We start from the raw sequence: 17,987 nt of genomic DNA, 5'->3' as shown, positions 1-17,987 counted from the left end.
AATCTTAGCTCAAACGGCTGCAAAACCTGTTTGCCCAGCATGGGGATATTGAGTTCCATAAGATAAAGCCATAAACATGTTTGTCTGAGTCTTCTATCAAAAGTTACAGCGATTTATATGAAGTTGTACAAAAACGCTTTATTTCGCCAAGACAATGCGTTTCTCACTGTTACATGCATTTGAATGGGAAACTCGCCTGAAACAAAGTATAGGTTTTCATTATGTGAATAATTTTAAAATCTTAGCTCAAACAGCTGCAAAACCTGTTTGCCCAGCACGGGGATATTGAGTTCCATAAGATAAAGCCATAAACATGTTTGTCTGAGTCTTCTATCAAAAGTTACAGCGATTTATATGAAGTTGTACAAAAACGCTTTATTTCGCCAAGACAGTGTGTTTCTCACTGTTACATGCATTTGAATGGGAAACTCGCCTGAGACAAAGTATAGGTTTTCATTATGTGAATAATTTTAAAATCTTAGCTCAAACGGCTGCAAAACCTGTTCTGTTTGCCCAGCACGGGGATATTGAGTTCTATAAGATAAAGCCATAAACATGTTTGTCTGAGTCTTCTATCAAAAGTTACAGCGATTTATATGAAGTTGTACGAAAACGCTTTATTTCGCCAAGACAGTGTGTTTCTCACTGCTACATGCATTCGAATGGGAAACTCACCCGAGACAAAGTATAGGTTTTCATTATGTGAATAATTTTAAAATCTTAGCTCAAACGGCTGCAAAACCTGTTCTGTTTGCCCAGCACGGGGATATTGAGTTCTATAAGATAAAGCCATAAACATGTTTGTCTGAGTCTTCTATCAAAAGTTACAGCGATTTATATGAAGTTGTACAAAAACGCTTTATTTCGCCAAGACAATGCGTTTCTCACTGTTACATGCATTTGAATGGGGAACTCGCCTGAAACAAAGTATAGGTTTTCATTATGTGAATAATTTTAAAATCTTAGCTCAAACGGCTGCAAAACCTGTTCTGTTTGCCCAGCACCGGGATATTGAGTTCTATAAGATAAAGCCATAAACATGTTTGTCTGAGTCTTCTATCAAAAGTTACAGCGATTTATATGAAGTTGTTCAAAAAGGCTTTATTTCGCCAATGCGTTTCTCACTGTTACATGCATTTGAATGGGAAACTCGCCTGAAACAAAGTATAGGTTTTCATTATGTGAATAATTTTAAAATCTTAGCTCAAACGGCTGCAAAACCTGTCTGCCCAGCACGGGGATATTGAGTTCTATAAGATAAAGCCATAAACATGTTTGTCTGAGTCTTCTATCAAAAGTTACAGCGATTTATATGAAGTTGTACGAAAACGCTTTATTTCGCCAAGACAGTGTGTTTCTCACTGCTACATGCATTCGAATGGGAAACTCACCCGAGACAAAGTATAGGTTTTCATTATGTGAATAATTTTAAAATCTTAGCTCAAACGGCTGCAAAACCTGTTCTGTTTGCCCAGCACGGGGATATTGAGTTCTATAAGATAAAGCCATAAACATGTTTGTCTGAGTCTTCTATCAAAAGTTACAGCGATTTATATGAAGTTGTTCAAAAACGCTTTATTTCGCCAAGACAGTGTGTTTCTCACTGTTACATGCATTTGAATGGGAAACTCGCCTGAAACAAAGTATAGGTTTTCATTATGTGAATAATTTTAAAATCTTAGCTCAAACAGCTGCAAAACCTGTTTGCCCAGCACGGGGATATTGAGTTCCATAAGATAAAGCCATAAACATGTTTGTCTGAGTCTTCTATCAAAAGTTACAGCGATTTATATGAAGTTGTACAAAAACGCTTTATTTCGCCAAGACAATGCGTTTCTCACTGTTACATGCATTTGAATGGGGAACTCGCCTGAAACAAAGTATAGGTTTTCATTATGTGAATAATTTTAAAATCTTAGCTCAAACGTCTGCAAAACCTGTTCTGTTTGCCCAGCACGGGGATATTGAGTTCTATAAGATAAAGCCATAAACATGTTTGTCTGAGTCTTCTATCAAAAGTTACAGCGATTTATATGAAGTTGTACGAAAACGCTTTATTTCGCCAAGACAGTGCGTTTCTCACTGTTACATGCATTTGAATGGGAAACTCACCCGAGACAAAGTATAGGTTTTCATTATGTGAATAATTTTAAAATCTTAGCTCAAACGTCTGCAAAACCTGTTCTGTTTGCCCAGCACGGGGATATTGAGTTCTATAAGATAAAGCCATAAACATGTTTGTCTGAGTCTTCTATCAAAAGTTACAGCGATTTATATGAAGTTGTACGAAAACGCTTTATTTCGCCAAGACAGTGTGTTTCTCACTGCTACATGCATTTGAATGGGAAACTCGCCTGAAACAAAGTATAGGTTTTCATTATGTGAATAATTTTAAAATCTTAGCTCAAACGGCTGCAAAACCTGTTTGCCCAGCACGGGGATATTGAGTTCCATAAGATAAAGCCATAAACATGTTTGTCTGAGTCTTCTATCAAAAGTTACAGCGATTTATATGAAGTTGTACAAAAACGCTTTATTTCGCCAAGACAATGCGTTTCTCACTGTTACATGCATTTGAATGGGGAACTCGCCTGAAACAAAGTATAGGTTTTCATTATGTGAATAATTTTAAAATCTTAGCTCAAACGGCTGCAAAACCTGTTCTGTTTGCCCAGCACGGGGATATTGAGTTCTATAAGATAAAGCCATAAACATGTTTGTCTGAGTCTTCTATCAAAAGTTACAGCGATTTATATGAAGTTGTTCAAAAACGCTTTATTTCGCCAAGACAATGCGTTTCTCACTGCTACATGCATTTGAATGGGAAACTCGCCTGAAACAAAGTATAGGTTTTCATTATGTGAATAATTTTAAAATCTTAGCTCAAACGGCTGCAAAACCTGTCTGCCCAGCACGGGGATATTGAGTTCTATAAGATAAAGCCATAAACATGTTTGTCTGAGTCTTCTATCAAAAGTTACAGCGATTTATATGAAGTTGTACGAAAACGCTTTATTTCGCCAAGACAGTGTGTTTCTCACTGCTACATGCATTCGAATGGGAAACTCACCCGAGACAAAGTATAGGTTTTCATTATGTGAATAATTTTAAAATCTTAGCTCAAACGGCTGCAAAACCTGTTCTGTTTGCCCAGCACGGGGATATTGAGTTCTATAAGATAAAGCCATAAACATGTTTGTCTGAGTCTTCTATCAAAAGTTACAGCGATTTATATGAAGTTGTACAAAAACGCTTTATTTCGCCAAGACAATGCGTTTCTCACTGTTACATGCATTTGAATGGGGAACTCGCCTGAAACAAAGTATAGGTTTTCATTATGTGAATAATTTTAAAATCTTAGCTCAAACGGCTGCAAAACCTGTTCTGTTTGCCCAGCACCGGGATATTGAGTTCTATAAGATAAAGCCATAAACATGTTTGTCTGAGTCTTCTATCAAAAGTTACAGCGATTTATATGAAGTTGTTCAAAAAGGCTTTATTTCGCCAAGACAATGCGTTTCTCACTGTTACATGCATTTGAATGGGAAACTCGCCTGAAACAAAGTATAGGTTTTCATTATGTGAATAATTTTAAAATCTTAGCTCAAACGGCTGCAAAACCTGTCTGCCCAGCACGGGGATATTGAGTTCTATAAGATAAAGCCATAAACATGTTTGTCTGAGTCTTCTATCAAAAGTTACAGCGATTTATATGAAGTTGTACGAAAACGCTTTATTTCGCCAAGACAGTGTGTTTCTCACTGCTACATGCATTCGAATGGGAAACTCACCCGAGACAAAGTATAGGTTTTCATTATGTGAATAATTTTAAAATCTTAGCTCAAACGGCTGCAAAACCTGTTCTGTTTGCCCAGCACGGGGATATTGAGTTCTATAAGATAAAGCCATAAACATGTTTGTCTGAGTCTTCTATCAAAAGTTACAGCGATTTATATGAAGTTGTTCAAAAACGCTTTATTTCGCCAAGACAGTGTGTTTCTCACTGTTACATGCATTTGAATGGGAAACTCGCCTGAAACAAAGTATAGGTTTTCATTATGTGAATAATTTTAAAATCTTAGCTCAAACGGCTGCAAAACCTGTTTGCCCAGCATGGGGATATTGAGTTCCATAAGATAAAGCCATAAACATGTTTGTCTGAGTCTTCTATCAAAAGTTACAGCGATTTATATGAAGTTGTACAAAAACGCTTTATTTCGCCAAGACAATGCGTTTCTCACTGTTACATGCATTTGAATGGGAAACTCGCCTGAAACAAAGTATAGGTTTTCATTATGTGAATAATTTTAAAATCTTAGCTCAAACAGCTGCAAAACCTGTTTGCCCAGCACGGGGATATTGAGTTCCATAAGATAAAGCCATAAACATGTTTGTCTGAGTCTTCTATCAAAAGTTACAGCGATTTATATGAAGTTGTACAAAAACGCTTTATTTCGCCAAGACAGTGTGTTTCTCACTGTTACATGCATTTGAATGGGAAACTCGCCTGAGACAAAGTATAGGTTTTCATTATGTGAATAATTTTAAAATCTTAGCTCAAACGGCTGCAAAACCTGTTCTGTTTGCCCAGCACGGGGATATTGAGTTCTATAAGATAAAGCCATAAACATGTTTGTCTGAGTCTTCTATCAAAAGTTACAGCGATTTATATGAAGTTGTACGAAAACGCTTTATTTCGCCAAGACAGTGTGTTTCTCACTGTTACATGCATTTGAATGGGAAACTCACCCGAGACAAAGTATAGGTTTTCATTATGTGAATAATTTTAAAATCTTAGCTCAAACGGCTGCAAAACCTGTTTGCCCAGCACGGGGACATTGAGTTCTATAAGATAAAGTCATGAATACGTATATCTGAATCTTCTATCAAAAGTTACAGCTATTTATATGAAGTTGTACAAAAACGCTTTATTTTGTCAAGACAGTGGGTTTTAGAGTCTTCATCATTAAATCTCTGGTTGCTTCATTTTTCTATCCTATATCAGATATTTTAAAGGTTAGCTTGGGTAAAGTTCCATTCTCATTGTGAGGCAAAGTGCTTTATGTGTGTGTGTGCGGGTGTCATGAACGGCTATAAAAGGCCTATAATTAAAGAACAAAGCGGGGTTTGAGTTCGAGTTGCGGCAGACTGTCACTACTTGTAAATGGAACGCAGCCTTCCTACGGCGGACAGCTAATAACAGGAATCGGACGCGGTCCAGCCAAGTCCACAGCAACCACCATAGCAACCGCCTAGCATGACCTTAAAAACATATTCTGTCTTCATAACTATCAAAATCGTGAAATGATTTGCAAAGTGTGAAAGTGTTACAGCTGCAGAGAGCTATGGCGGTATCTATGGAAGCTGTTTACATAGCTAATAATATACGATGTAACCATGGAGACAGTCAGTCACCTTTTCTACAGTGAATAAGGTGATTGAGTGCACAGCGTCCACACTCTGCAGGGGGTAAAGACATTACTTCAATATTGTTTTATATTGATATATATTTGCCTTCTGTTGACCATCACCTCAGGTTCACCATTATAGTTTCAGCATACAAATGCACACTGTCTAAACACATTCAAAAACTTATGTCTCAGAGTTAAGCACAGCTGTTCATGTTTGTCATTAGAGTTTTATTTGTAAGAAAATTATGAACTTCATATTGTGCATTAAATAAAAGAACATTTCACAACTCTGAGTCAACAGAAACAGGTAACAGAAATGTCTCTAATGTGTACAGTGTAGTGTAAGCATTAAAAGATCATAAAGGAAAAACTAACATTTATGTGAAACTAATTGTAATAAAAAATGAGCAGGTGCTTTATAGATTTAAAAGAAAGAATCTGAAAACAACACTTTTTTGGTCTAAGTGATCAAAGTAGAAAACAGAACTGATGTTCAAGAACAAACCGTAGCTGCACTAATATTACACATCTCGATCGTTGTACTGAACAGACATGTTGCTTTTAAAACCACATGCAGTGTGTGACCATGACTGTTCACTGAGACCATGAACGCCACTTCGCTGAAGCATTCTTCTTCTTCTTCTTGCCATTAAATTGGAAGCAGAAGCAGCACGAGCTGATTTGATCTACTGAAAGGAAAAAGCAGAACATCTGAGTTGAAACCAGTCAGCTGAAATCATTAAGACAGGAACAAATTCAATGCAGTGTCTCAAGTGGCTTAGCCTGTTACAACTGTTGATACAAGCTAAATATGGTTAACACACAGTGTCAGGGAGCTCCAGTGTGGGAACTAGTGGCTTTAGGTTTGTAGTCATTTAACTTTCATCCATTCATTCATTTAATTCAGGAGGAAGAAATGCCAGGTTGGTGCAGGCTGGTTACATGCATTTGGTCCCATGCTGTCTTTAATTAAATGACTTGGTTCATTTTATGGCTGGGCTGTATGTGGGGTTATATCATGTTATTTGGGCAGGAGTACCTGTCCCCTGTTAGACTTAGAAAGTTTCTCCATAAGTAGAGTTTCTAACTCTTCTAGCACATCTGTGGCTGACAGCTTTTTGGTGGCTCTTTTTACCCCACACTGGTTGTGAGTGTGTAAATAGCCCCACTAGTTATTTTGGGTTGCAGTTAACTAGGGAGGAAGGGGTGGGTATGCCATGATTAGGTGAATAACAATTATATGTGATACATAAATTTCACAATGCATGCATATATCTCTATCAATTAAACCTGGCCTGAGGGCTGCCATTTTTTACATTCAGTTATTTCTCTTAGAAATGTTGGAACTAAATAATGAATGTGTTACAGTTAAAGTGAAACACTGGTCAGTGTAAATGGCTCATTGGGACACAGAAACCTTTAAATTAAACCTGATATCTAGTGTCAAACAATATCAAAGCTGTAAAAGATGTTTACATTCAGAATTTATAAAACTATGATTGTAAATAAATTCAAACAAGTGAGCTTTTCTCTTTGTGCTGAATATCAACACTGTGGTTTCTTAGACTGTAAGCTTTACTTTAGTGCAACCAGTTGCAGAAGCTGCCACTCCAAATGTCTTTTGATAACAAGAAAAAAATACCTTTTCAGTACACGGCCTGAAGTTCTTCTCCGAAATCTTCTGCAATCGGCTTTGTCTGCTGGTTTGAAGACAATAAACCATAAAAAAGATGATTTAGTCACTTTGTCTGTGTCATGCAGCTCGAATGTGTCGTGTAACGATGTTGAATAGCCGTCGTTATCCCTCTGCTGCGTCAGTAGGATTGTACTGTACAGCATCTCATTGATATGTGAGGAATGCTAATGTAACACGATAACAGACTTACATCATTAAAATATAAAGTGCAGGAGATATTTAGATATTTTTTATATCTATATTACATTTTATAGCTGACGGATATTACTAAATAGATAGAATTTACTAAATAGCTGGATGAACATGAAAAATATGTCTATAATAACAAATGACCATGAGAGCCAGTAGAATTAATTCAGCTGGACACTCGAAAGACGTCCTTAAATGCTCTTTAAGTGGCAGAACAGATGAACAAATAGTTAATCGCTTACTTGAGATGAAATCTGCTCAGCTACTTTGAAAACAGCTTCTAACTGGTTCCTCCTTTAACAGGATGACTGCTCAGGGGTAAGGCCATCATGCAATCCAGCAACCTTTATGGTTCTGCTTTGATTCACCAGGAACTATTAGGGAAACCTTCCAGCGCCTCCTGTGAAAGACACAGGCATAAACACACAAACATTTATTAACATGTTCCACAGTGTTCCAGTTTGATTTTCTTATCCTGTGGACAACAACGTACATGGATGCAGGTTTATTGTTAACTTTTGTAAGGTTTATTTAATGAACATATCCAGCTGCAGCTCCACTGTGATCCTGAACTGGATAAGCACTTAAGAAAATGTGTCAATAAATGGACAAACATCAACTTACTATATTTATCCAAACAGACGGGACCAATAATGCTTCGCTGAGTTAGAGACTTTAACAGACTCTTCTATGTAAGAATGTCTCGTGCTGATATACCTGCAAACTTGACAACAAAGGTTTTTCAGACTACATGTAGCTGTCCTCTATGTCAGCTAACACATTTACATTTATGTCACACTTATTTCTGCTTTCCCATTTTATAATTATTACTTACATTTTGATTAGATACCTTGAGTTTGTAAATGATCAGATTACATAATTGGAATACAATGTATCCAATTCAGGGTTGCGGGAGGATGAAGCCTATCCCAGCTGATACAGGACAAAGACAGGCTGCCAGTTTATTGCAGGGCTAATACAATATGTGTAACAGAAAATCCACTTAAATGTTTGATATTTCTTATAATAATCATAATTATGACTATTATTTAAAGGTTTCTTCATAAATACATTTTGATTTTTTATAACCCCTAAAATATAAACCTGAGCTGTTTCAGATTCTGACCTCTGACCTCAGTGACCTGGCTGTGTCCTCACTGCAGCTCCCTCTTGGAAGTACGTCTGCTTCTTGTCTTCCCCCAGTGTTGACCGCCTGATATCAAGATATCACGTACTGTAACTGAGGAACAAAAAAGGACAAACACTTGCCTTCATTTAAAAGTACATTCATACAGAGATAATCTATGGAAACACACTAGTTCACAGTTTGGGAGGAACCAGTTCCTGTGAAACATTTCTGTATATGAACATCATGTGGAGAATGAATGAAATGAGTTCTTCAGGTGACTCAGCAGTCCCACACTGACAAATGAAATCTAGTTAAACTATTAAGCATATTTGCTCTTCTGAAATCTGTGTTAAACAACAACAAACATAAATTAGTAACAAAAACTACAGCTGAGTATAGGCTTTACAAACCACCAGCAGCCATAATGCTAAATTTTAATCTTCAAATGTTTCTGAGCTGTCTTCAACCTGCTTTTAGCACATTAAAGTCTCAATAAATAAAGTCAATGCAGACTCAATCCTAAATGTTCAGCACACAGAGACACAGAGGTACCGTTTAAAGTTTAGTGTTAACTTGAGTCACTGATCATTCACAGTATTACAGAGTCTGGCAGTCTTTGCATGATGTCCACGTCACTGTAAGTTTCTAGCTGACTCTCAGGTGTGCCAGCAGGAAAGAGTAATAATAACCTGCCTCCTGAGGTTTGTCATGCAGGATTAAAGGAGCCAAGCTTTGTTCACACAGCTAGGATTGTATTTTACACTGACCCTGGGTCAGTATCAACTTCAAGAAGACAGCTGTAACTGTTGATAGAAGAATCACACACACATATTTATGGCTTTGCCTTATAGAATTCAGCATCTCAGTGCTCAGGAAATAGGTTTTGCAGCTGTTTGAGCTAAGATTTTCAAGTTATTCACAAATTAAAACCTATACTTTGTGTCGGGCAAGAACTAAATTCAAATGCATGTAACAGTGAGAAACGCACTGTCTTGGCGAAGTAAAGCGTTTCTTATCAACTTCATAGAGCTTGCTGTAACTTTTGATAGAAGACTCAGACAAACATATTCATGGCTTTATCTTATAGACTTCAATATCCCCCCAATGTGTGTGTGAGTCTTCTCTCAAAATTTACAGCTGTCTTTATGAAGTTTATGGAAAAACGCTTTATTTCACCACGTTAGTGCGTTTCTCGCTATTACATGCATTTGAATGGAGTTCTCGCCCGACACAAAGTATAGGTTTTCAATTTGTGAATAACTTGAAAATCTTAGCTCAAACAGCTGGAAAACCTATTTCCTCAGCACGGAGATGCTGAATTCTATAAGGCAAAGCCATAAATATGTGTGTGTGTGAGTCCTCTATCAAAAGTTACAGCTGTCTTCATGAAGTTGATACTGACCCAGGGTCAGTGTAAAATACAAGTTATTCACATAATGAAAACTTATACTTTGTTTCGTGCAAGAACTCCATTCAAATGCATGTAATAGTCAGAAACGCACTGTCTCGGCGAAATGAAGCCTTTTTGTACAACTTCATGAAGTTAGCTGTAACTTTTGATAAAAGGCTCAAAGCAGAGGGATAACGACGGCTATTCAACATCGTTACACGACACATTCGAGCTGCATGACGCAGACAAAGTGACTAAATCATCTTTTTTGTGGTTTATTGTCTTCAAACCAGCAGACAAAGCCGATTGCAGAAGATGTCGGAGAAGAACTTCAGGCCGTGTACTGAAAAGGTATTTTTTTCTTGTTATCAAAAGACATTTGGAGTGGCAGCTTCTGCAACTGGTTGCACTAAAGTAAAGCTTACAGTCTAAGAAACCACAGTGTTGATATTCAGCACAAAGAGAAAAGCTCACTTGTTTGAATTTATTTACAATCATAGTTTTATAAATTCTGAATGTAAACATCTTTTACAGCTTTGATATTGTTTGACACTAGATATCAGGTTTAATTTAAAGGTTTCTGTGTCCCAATGAGCCATTTACACTGACCAGTGTTTCACTTTAACTGTAACACATTCATTATTTAGTTCCAACATTTCTAAGAGAAATAACTGAATGTAAAAAATGGCAGCCCTCAGGCCAGGTTTAATTGATAGAGATATATGCATGCATTGTGAAATTTATGTATCACTTATAATTGTTATTCACCTAATCATGGCATACCCACCCCTTCCTCCCTAGTTAACTGCAACCCAAAATAACTAGTGGGGCTATTTACACACTCACAACCAGTGTGGGGTAAAAAGAGCCACCAAAAAGCTGTCAGCCACAGATGTGCTAGAAGAGTTAGAAACTCTACTTATGGAGAAACTTTCTAAGTCTAACAGGGGACAGGTACTCCTGCCCAAATAACATGATATAACCCCACATACAGCCCAGCCATAAAATGAACCAAGTCATTTAATTAAAGACAGCATGGGACCAAATGCATGTAACCAGCCTGCACCAACCTGGCATTTCTTCCTCCTGAATTAAATGAATGAATGGATGAAAGTTAAATGACTACAAACCTAAAGCCACTAGTTCCCACACTTGAGCTCCCTGACACTGTGTGTTAACCGTATTTAGCTTGTATCAACAGTTGTAACAGGCTAAGCCACTGCATTGAATTTGTTCCTGTCTTAATGATTTCAGCTGACTGGTTTCAACTCAGATGTTCTGCTTTTTCCTTTCAGTAGATCAAATCAGCTCGTGCTGCTTCTGCTTCCAATTTAATGGCAAGAAGAAGAAGAAGAATGCTTCAGCGAAGTGGCGTTCATGGTCTCAGTGAACAGTCATGGTCACACACTGCATGTGGTTTTAAAAGCAACATGTCTGTTCAGTACAACGATCGAGATGTGTAATATTAGTGCAGCTACGGTTTGTTCTTGAACATCAGTTCTGTTTTCTACTTTGATCATTTAGACCAAAAAAGTGTTGTTTTCAGATTCTTTCTTTTAAATCTATAAAGCACCTGCTCATTTTTTATTACAATTAGTTTCACATAAATGTTAGATTTTCCTTTATGATCTTTTAATGCTTACACTACACTGTACACATTAGAGACATTTCTGTTACCTGTTTCTGTTGACTCAGAGTTGTGAAATGTTCTTTTATTTAATGCACAATATGAAGTTCATAATTTTCTTACAAATAAAACTCTAATGACAAACATGAACAGCTGTGCTTATCTCTGAGACATGAGTTTTTGAATGTGTTTAGACAGTGTGCATTTGTATGCTGAAACTATAATGGTGAACCTGAGGTGATGGTCAACAGAAGGCAAATATATATCAATATAAAACAATATTGAAGTAATGTCTTTACCCCCTGCAGAGTGTGGACGCTGTGCACTCAATCACCTTATTCACTGTAGAAAAGGTGACGGACTGTCTCCATGGTTACATCGTATATTATTAGCTATGTAAACAGCTTCCATAGATACCGCCATAGCTCTCTGCAGCTGTAACACTTTCACACTTTGCAAATCATTTCACGATTTTGATAGTTATGAAGACAGAATATGTTTTTAAGGTCATGCTAGGCGGTTGCTATGGTGGTTGCTGTGGACTTGGCTGGACCGCGTCCGATTCCTGTTATTAGCTGTCCGCCGTAGGAAGGCTGCGTTCCATTTACAAGTAGTGACAGTCTGCCGCAACTCGAACTCAAACCCCGATTTGTTCTTTAATTATAGGCCTTTTATAGCCGTTCATGACACCCGCACACACACACATAAAGCACTTTGCCTCACCATGAGAATGGAACTTTACCTAAGCTAACCTTTAAAATATCTGATATAGGATAGAAAAAGGAAGCAACCAGAGATTTAGTGATGAAGACTCTAAAACCCACTGTCTTGACAAAATAAAGCGTTTTTGTACAACTTCATATAAATAGCTGTAACTTTTGATAGAAGATTCAGATATACGTATTCATGACTTTATCTTATAGAACTCAATATCCCCGTGCTGGGCAAACAGGTTTTGCAGCCGTTTGAGCTAAGATTTTAAAATTATTCACATAATGAAAACCTATACTTTGTTTCAGGCGAGTTTCCCATTCAAATGCATGTAACAGTGAGAAACGCATTGTCTTGGCGAAATAAAGCGTTTTTGAACAACTTCATGTAAATCGCTGTAACTTTTGATAGAAGACTCAGACAAACATGTTTATGGCTTTATCTTATAGAACTCAATATCCCCGTGCTGGGCAAACAGGTTTTGCAGCCGTTTGAGCTAAGATTTTAAAATTATTCACATAATGAAAACCTATACTTTGTCTCGGGTGAGTTTCCCATTCAAATGCATGTAACAGTGAGAAACACACTGTCTTGGCGAAATAAAGCGTTTTCGTACAACTTCATATAAATCGCTGTAACTTTTGATAGAAGACTCAGACAAACATGTTTATGGCTTTATCTTATAGAACTCAATATCCCCGTGCTGGGCAAACAGAACAGGTTTTGCAGCCGTTTGAGCTAAGATTTTAAAATTATTCACATAATGAAAACCTATACTTTGTTTCAGGCGAGTTCCCCATTCAAATGCATGTAACAGTGAGAAACGCATTGTCTTGGCGAAATAAAGCGTTTTTGTACAACTTCATATAAATCGCTGTAACTTTTGATAGAAGACTCAGACAAACATGTTTATGGCTTTATCTTATGGAACTCAATATCCCCGTGCTGGGCAAACAGGTTTTGCAGCCGTTTGAGCTAAGATTTTAAAATTATTCACATAATGAAAACCTATACTTTGTCTCGGGTGAGTTTCCCATTCAAATGCATGTAACAGTGAGAAACACACTGTCTTGGCGAAATAAAGCGTTTTCGTACAACTTCATATAAATCGCTGTAACTTTTGATAGAAGACTCAGACAAACATGTTTATGGCTTTATCTTATAGAACTCAATATCCCCGTGCTGGGCAAACATGTTTTGCAGCCGTTTGAGCTAAGATTTTAAAATTATTCACATAATGAAAACCTATACTTTGTTTCAGGCGAGTTTCCCATTCAAATGCATGTAACAGTGAGAAACGCATTGTCTTGGCGAAATAAAGCGTTTTTGAACAACTTCATGTAAATCGCTGTAACTTTTGATAGAAGACTCAGACAAACATGTTTATGGCTTTATCTTATGGAACTCAATATCCCCGTGCTGGGCAAACAGGTTTTGCAGCCGTTTGAGCTAAGATTTTAAAATTATTCACATAATGAAAACCTATACTTTGTTTCAGGCGAGTTTCCCATTCAAATGCATGTAACAGTGAGAAACGCATTGTCTTGGCGAAATAAAGCGTTTTTGAACAACTTCATATAAAATCGCTGTAACTTTTGATAGAAGACTCAGACAAACATGTTTATGTGTGGACGCTGTGCACTCAATCACCTTATTCACTGTAGTAAACATGCACCGCTAGCTCAAGTGACTGACTGTCTCCATGGTTACATCGTATATTATTAGCTATGTAAACAGCTTCCATAGATACCGCCATAGCTCTCTGCAGCTGTAACACTTTCACACTTTGCAAATCATTTCACGATTTTGATAGTTATGAAGACAGAATATGTTTTTAAGGTCATGCTAGGCGGTTGCTATGGTGGTTGCTGTGGACTTGGCTGGACCGCGTCCGATTCCTGTTATTAGCTGTCCGCCGTAGGAAGGCTGCGTTCCATTTACAAGTAGTGACAGTCTGCCGCAACTCGAACTCAAACCCCACTTTGTTCTTTAATTATAGGCCTTTTATAGCCGTTCATGACACGCACACACACACATAAAGCATTTTGCCTCACCATGAGAATGGAACTTTACCTAAGCTAACCTTTAAAATATCTGATATAGGATAGAAAAAATGAAGCAACCAGAGATTTAATGATGAAGACTCTGGGTTCTGTAGTGACCTGAATGACTCTTTGCATACAATTTATTGAAGAGGACTTTAGAATGCACTTTACATTTAGACTGTTGCTGTTTAATTTTTTACATTGTTGCGGTGTTATGTCATGAATAAAGTTCACCTGCTGGGGGTTTGATGGATCAGATCATCATAATCAATGGGTCCTGAGGTGGGCGGGACTGTCTCTGGTGATGTCACCATGAAGGAACAGCATCTGGCACGTGTTGCTGAAACATCCCAGTACACTGGTGTAGTTTCCTCTCCAGCTGTTTGACATTTGACACTTCAACATTAAGGGGAAGAAGAAGAAACAGTGTTAGGTCAGGTGACCACATGGTTTCTAAAGTAACTGACAGGAAGTAACCAGGCCGTTAGAAATGGATGGCATGTGTTTAGAGTTACTGGAGTTGGGTAACTCTACTTACCAAAAGCAGAAGCACACAGATGAAGGATCAGATGCTGAATGTTGCAGGAACATGCTCGTGCGGTGGTCATTCAGTGCTGCTCCGGCAGGTTAGACAGTCCAAGACTGATATACTGCCCATCTGAGAGTTTGAAAACACACATGCAAAGATTTATTTTGTATTACAGTCAAAGTTGGATGTTCATTTTTGTCCTTTAAAAATGTTTGTGTATTTGAAAGCACTAACATTTAAGGATGACTTGGATCGTCTCCTTTAAAGGGGAGACAAGTGTATCCACTGATCCACGTCACTTTACCTGGATGATGACTCCTCTCCCCCTCACTCAGAAACGCTCCTAATATAACCAAGCAAATAAATAATATTGAAGATTTACTTACATCATTACAAAAACAGGAAAAACATCTCCCTTTGATTCTATTTCTCCATTCCTGCTGAACATCAGGCAACAAATATCTCAATAAATCACAGTAAAATGTAAAGCACATGTTTTCTCTGCTTTGTCTAACCTCTGCAGAGCCTCTGTCAAGAAAAACATATCTGTAAGCATAAAACAAATATACATTTCATAACACGTCACTGGACAAACCTCGGTCAGTTGATTTCCTCTGTGCAGTGCAGACGAACATCAGTCAGCAAGTCAAGGTGGTGAGATGGACTGGTGTCCTTTGTGACTCTGCTGGTTCTTCTGAGGAAATACCACCGTCTCTCCACACCGTCACCATCTGTGAGCACAAACTGCTGCTCTGCTCTGCCAGCATGTAGGAAATCACATATCACACACACAGGGGTGAAGAAACATTAGAACTCAACTTTGGATACTTTAGATCTAAACAGATCAAAGTAGCTCTTAGCTTCAACAATCAGTGAACAGACAAACAATGATACCATACTGATTCTGTATGAATACAATATGGTATTTTCAATACAGGTGTCAAATTAATTTACTAAAACTAATACAGATATATGTATTTTTTTTTTGATAAATTCGTTTGCTAAATTATAAGAATATATATTTTTTCATTTAACAATTGCAACTGAAAGAAATTAAATATTGAACAAAAATATATTGTCACATTCTGAGCATGCTCAGCATGCTGACAGACTTGAAGTTGCTACAGATTTTAAGAAGTGATAATTATAGGGAAAAAACTTCTCTTTTTCATCCGTTTAATCAAACATTTGATGCCTTAGATGTCTCAGTCCTATAGCATTCTGCAACTACAACTAAGCTGAAGCTTGGATTTGGCTGCAGGTGCCCTGTACATCCTTCTCAACATGTGGGTACCATTTAATCACACTTCTTCCTGAGCTTTGCTTCGTCACAAGACCAAAGGTGGCATCCCGTGTCACGGTCATATCATCATCCAGAAGAAACATTTGAAGAAACATCATGGAGAAGAAACATTTACGCGCCTCCCGGTTTTGTTTTCTGATCCTGCAAAAAGACTGAGGACAACAAAGCCCAGAGAACACGAGATACACAACATCCAACATTCAGACTCAACAGCCTCCATAAATGAAGAGCACCAGGTTGGTTCAGTTATAGTAGATGTCATGGAATTTTTTTAATAAAGTCTGCAACACAGAAAGAGCTGTGATCATGCTATTTATTACTGTGCACAGGAGAGCAAACACACATCAAACATCACAGTTCAGTCATGTCAGCTCTGCCACTTCACGTGTCTCGCTATGAAACCTAACGGATCAATGGTTATGCTGTTTTGTGCCCTTGACGTTATCAGCACCTGTAAAGGGAGTTGTTTTCTCAAACTGCTGAAGTAAGTTCATCTAGTTTTAGAAACTTTCATTGAACAGTCTATAACAGTGTCACAACTAAGCATATGCATAAGCACTTAAATGCTTTAAATGAGAATAACATAAAATTTCTATTACAGGAGCTAGAGCCTGTCCCAGTAGTCATAGGTAGAGCACACCTGGACAGGTCACCAGTCTGTCAGAGGACTAACACAGATGCAGCCTGACTCAATCCTAAATGTTCAGCACACAGAGACACAGAGGTACCGTTTAAAGTTTAGTGTTAACTTGAGTCACTGATCATTTGCAGTATTACAGAGTCTGGCAGTCTTTGCATGATGTCCACGTCACTGTAAGTTTCTAGCTGACTCTCAGGTGTGACAGGTGTGCCAGCAGGAAAGAGTAATAATAGCCTGCATCCTGAGGTTTTTCATGCAGGATTAAAGGAGCCAGGCTTTGTTCACACAGCTAGGATTGTATTTTACACTGACCCTGGGTCAGTATAAGTATCATACAGTTTAAACGAAGCACTGAAACTTGCACATATTTATTACAGATGCACTGAAGCTAATCGAGATATTTGCTGTCAGTCTGTGGCTGCGATTAAACACTTTACTGGAAACTTTATTAACTAGTAACTTCGTCAGTCATGACAGAAGCTAATATTTCTGTGCTAACATCGTTTAAACAGTAACAGCTTTACTCCAATATAAGCTAACGTTTACACCGTAACTTTAAGCTAGCACCATAAAGACGGTAAAACACGTAATAACATCTACAAATGCATCTTAAAGCTGTTATATTAGCACTCGGTGTATTACTAACATAACCACATTAACATTATTGACACTCGCTGGTCTGACTTTTAATAGTCATTCTATAAATGCTGTCCGTTTAAACGGTCTTACCTGTACACACATTGCAGCCAGAGTGGATTCTGGAGTCTTCCCACGCTCCTGTTAGTGATCCTCCATCTGGATGGATGATAACAACCTTCTGAACAATCTAGCAGGAGATGGTCCATATCTAGGGGATATGGACTGATAACAGCCGAAGCGGGTGAATAAAGTCACCCAGTCGCTAGCTGTGCGATTACCCAGCATACACCAGCACAATATTAGGCACAGCACCACCATAGACATTTTCAGTGGTTTTGAATGCAGGACATGGTTATCTTACCTTGTAAAATGCATGACAATAAAACAGCTAACCACCATAAAATGGTATTGTGTATGTATGTATGTGCATGTGTGTGTGTGTGTGTGTGTGTGTGTGTGAGAGAGAGAGAGAGAGAGAGAGAGAGAGAGAAAGAGAGAGGGGGGGGAGAGATCAAAGGCGTGCGCTTGTGTTTTTTCTTGATCAAGAGTGTGCCTCCTCTCTCTTATTGGATGTATGGTATAGCATGTTTATTCAGGTGCACCTTTGAAGTCTATGAGAATACTTTGCAGCCTGGTCTGAGTGGTCATTTCTGCACAGACACAATGAAGCGTGCACTC

General features: G+C 37.9%; 1 long non-coding RNA gene across 1 annotated transcript; it reads right to left on the bottom strand.

The window, feature by feature from the left end:
• Positions 1-5,631: 5,631 nt before the first annotated feature.
• LOC146657140 (uncharacterized) lies at positions 5,632-15,492 on the bottom strand. Its single transcript, XR_014914213.1, has 8 exons — positions 15,323-15,492; positions 14,962-15,070; positions 14,737-14,856; positions 14,433-14,594; positions 8,430-8,536; positions 7,539-7,696; positions 7,054-7,111; positions 5,632-6,100 (listed from the first exon to the last, which is right to left on the bottom strand). It is a non-coding gene; the product is annotated as an uncharacterized LOC146657140 (long non-coding RNA).
• Positions 15,493-17,987: the final 2,495 nt, after the last annotated feature.

Source organism: Rhamphochromis longiceps, linkage group LG12 (assembly GCF_057381845.1).
Source record: "Rhamphochromis longiceps isolate RC_006_pf linkage group LG12, R_longiceps_female_GT1.1, whole genome shotgun sequence".
NCBI lineage: Eukaryota > Metazoa > Chordata > Actinopteri > Cichliformes > Cichlidae > Rhamphochromis > Rhamphochromis longiceps.
Note: the sequence above shows the minus strand (reverse complement) of the source record. Positions and strands in the feature narration are given on the sequence as shown.